The 3,725-nt window shown below is 41.8% G+C and overlaps 1 pseudogene; it reads right to left on the reverse strand.

Annotated features, from left to right (window-relative positions):
• Positions 1-245: 245 nt before the first annotated feature.
• Positions 246-2,362, reverse strand: LOC102410185 (annotated as a pseudogene).
• Between the last annotated feature and the right edge of the window lie 1,363 nt (positions 2,363-3,725).

The following is a 3,725-nucleotide window of genomic DNA, read 5'->3' on the forward strand; positions in this document are numbered from 1 at the left end:
CATGTCCGACCCTGTGCAACCCCACAGACGGCAGCCCACCAGGCTCCTCCGTCCCTGGGATTCTCCAGGCAAGAATACTGGAGTGGGTCGCCATTTCCTTCTCCAATGCATGCATGCATGCTAAGTCACTTCAGTCATGTCCAACTCTGTGCAACCCCATGGACAGCAGCCCACCAGGCTCCTCTGTCCACGGGATTCTTTAGGCAAGAATACTGGAGTTGGGTTGCCATGTCCTTCTTTCTTTATGTTAAGTTTATGTATTTCTTTGTATTTTTGGATATCAATCTCTTATCAGAGATATCATTTACAAATAACTTCTCCCATTCTGTGGGTCACCTTTTAATTTTGCTGGTGGCTTCCTCTGCTGTGAAAAGCCTTTAGTCTGATGTAGTCCTATTAGTTTATTTTTGCTTTTTGTTGTCCTTGCCTGAGGAGACAAATTTTTAAAATGTTGCTAAGATTGATGTCAAGGAGGTTATGCCTGTATTTTCTTCTAGGGGATTTATGCTCTCATTTAAATATTTAATTCATTTTTAGTTTATGTTTGTATATGATATGATAAAGTGGTCCATTTTTATTCTTTGCATGTAGCTGTCCAGTTATCTCAATAACATGTATTAAACAGGCTGAACTAGAAGAAACAATGACAAAACCAAACTGGCATTTGATGTGAATCCACAGGAGTTTAAGCTTCAAATCCAGCCAAGAAGTTTGTTACAATCTCTTTCAGCTTTGCATCTGTCTCTTCTGAGAACTTTCCATTGGTCCTGGTTTTGCCCAACAGGGCTTGATGTTGGCTGATAACATGAGGCAAGAAAGCATTCTCAAATTTTGTGATCTTGCTGGGCTCCAGCTTGTCAAGATACTCCCTGACACCCGCATAGATAACAGCCACTTGCTCTTCAATAGCCATAGAAGAATACTGTCCTTGCTTCAGCAGCTCAGTCAAACGCACACCACAACTCAAGAGTTGTTGAGTGGCAGCATCAAGATCAGAATCGAACTAGGCAAAAGCAGCAACCTCACGATTCTGAGCCAACTCCAGTTTCATGGCACCTGCCACCTGTTTCATGACCCTGGTTTGGGCAGCAGATCTGACATGGGACACAGACAAATCAACATTAATGGCAGGGTGGATACCTTTGTAGAACAACTCTGTTTCCAAGAAGATCTGTCTGTCAGTGATGGAAATGACATTTGTTGGAATGTAAGCAGACACATCACCAGCTTGTGTTTCTGTGAGTGGTAGAGCAGTTAACGAGCCACCATCAAAAGCATCGTTCATTTTAGCTGCTCTCTCCAGTATACGGGAGTGCAGGTAGAACACATCACGAGGATAGGCCTCACGACTGGGGAGTGGGCAGAGCAGCATGGATATCTGACGATAAGCAACTGCCTGTTTGGATAAGTCATCATAAATGATCAAAGCATGTTTGCCATTATCCCTAAAATATTCTCCCATTGAACATCCAGAGTAAGGAGCCTAAAGGTACTAAAGTGGGGCAGCATCTGAAGCAGTAGCTGAAACCACAATAGTATACTTCATGGCATCTGCATCTGTAAGTCCCTTCACCAACTGGGCAACAGTGGATCTCTTTTGACCAATAGCAACATGGATACAGTACAGCTTCTTCTTTTCATCAGTTCCATCATTGAATCGTTTGTGGTTAATGACGTTTCTGGCAATTGGTGTTTTGCCAGTCTGTCGGTCACCAATAACCAGATCACACTGACCATGACCAATCAGCACCAAGCTGTCCCAGTCTTAATGCCAGTTTGTGTTTGTTCCCTCACAGAGATTCAAGGAATGATCCCAGGGGTTTTCAAGCCAACTTGTCTTCAAGCCTTGGAACCAATTGGACACTTTCCATCAAGGGCATAAACTACATGACCCAGCAGCTCCTCACTGACTGGAACACCTACAATAGCCCCAGATGTCTTCACAATATCTCCTTTCTTAATTAGTTTATCACTTCCAAACACAACACCACCAATGTTGTCAGACTCCAAGTTCAGAGACATACCCTTTAAACCTAAAGAAAATTCTACCATTTCTTCTGCTTGAACATTTCTTAGCCCAAGTACCCGGGCAATATAATCACCAATACTTAAAACATGCCCAGTCTCTTCAAGGTTAACAGAGGTATCAACTCCAAGAATACGCTCTTCAAGAACAGAGGACACCTCAGCAGTGCCAGTCTTCTGAAGACAAGAGTTAGAGGCATGGAGGTTCCTTGCATTCCTTTGCAAAAATCCCAAAGCATTTTTGGAGACCAGACTGGCTCACAAAGGGAAGGTGTGGGTACGGCCATGGCCATGAGCACGGACAGCATCTTTGCAGCTCCTCCTCAGGTGCTTCCTCTGCAGCCGCAGCCTTAAGATCCACTGACCACCCTACTGTTTTGATGACTGTGGCTTTGTAGTATAATTGGAAGTCAGGAAATGTGATATCTCTTTCTTATTGTTCTTTCTCAAGATGCTTTGTATATCCGGTGATTCTATTACAAACTTTAGGATTGTTTGTTCTAGTTCTATGAAGATTGTCATGAGTATTTTGATAGACGTTGGAATGAATCTGTAGTTTGTTTTGGGTAGTATGGCCGCTTTAACAGTATTAATTCTTACAACTCAAGAACATGGGATATCTATTTATTTGTGTCATATAATTGACTCATTCAAAATGGGAAAGGGGTATGACAAGGCTGTTTATTTAATTTCTATGTAGAGTACATCATGTGAAATGCCAGACTGGATGAATCATAAGTTGGAATCAAGATTGCTGGGAGAAATATCAATAACCTCAGATATGCAGATGATACCACTATAATGAGAAAGTAAAGAGGAACTCAAGAGCCTCTTGATGAGGGTGAAAGATGAGAGTGAAAAAGCTAGCTTAAAACTCACTGTTACAAAAACTAAGATCATGGTATCCGGTCCCATCACTTCATGGCAAATAGAGGGGGAAAAGTGGAAGCAGTGACAGATTTTCTGTTCTTGGTCTCCAAAATCACTGTGAACAGCAACTGCAATCATGAAATTAAGACATTTGGTCCTTGAAAGGAGAGCGATGACAAGTCTGGAAAGTATATTAGAGCAGAGACATCACTTTTCCAACAAAGGTGCACATAGTCAAAGGTATAGTATTTTTAGTAGCCATGTATGGATATGAGACTTGGACCATAAAGAAGGCTGAGCGCCAAAGAATTGATGCTTTTGAATTGTGGTGCTGGAGGACTCTTGAGCACCCACTGGACTGTAAGGAGATCAAACCAGTCAATCTTAAAGGAAATCAGCCCTGGAATATTCATTGGAAGGACTGATGCTGCAGATGAAGCTCCAATACTTTGGCCACCTGATGAAAAGATCTGACTCATGGGAAAAGACCCTGAATCTGGGAAATATTGAAGGCAAAAGGAGAAGGGGGTGGCAGAGGATGAGAAGGTTAGATAGCATCACCACCTCAGAGGACATGAATTTGAGTGAACTCTGGGAGACAGTGAAGGACCCAGAAGCCTGGCATGTTGCATCCCATAAGATCACAGAGTTAGACATGATTTAGTGACTGAACAATAACAGCAACAAAGCATCCATAGTATGGAATAATATGTTCCTACTAAGAAGAAGTTAGACGTAAGTGATTTATGGGAAGATACCGACAATAAGTAAGTTTTTTTTTTTTTTTTTTTTTTGAGTTACAAAATTCTATGTGGAGTAAGCAATAAAAA

The sequence above is a fragment of the Bubalus bubalis genome, chromosome 4 (genome assembly GCF_019923935.1).
Source record: "Bubalus bubalis isolate 160015118507 breed Murrah chromosome 4, NDDB_SH_1, whole genome shotgun sequence".
NCBI lineage: Eukaryota > Metazoa > Chordata > Mammalia > Artiodactyla > Bovidae > Bubalus > Bubalus bubalis.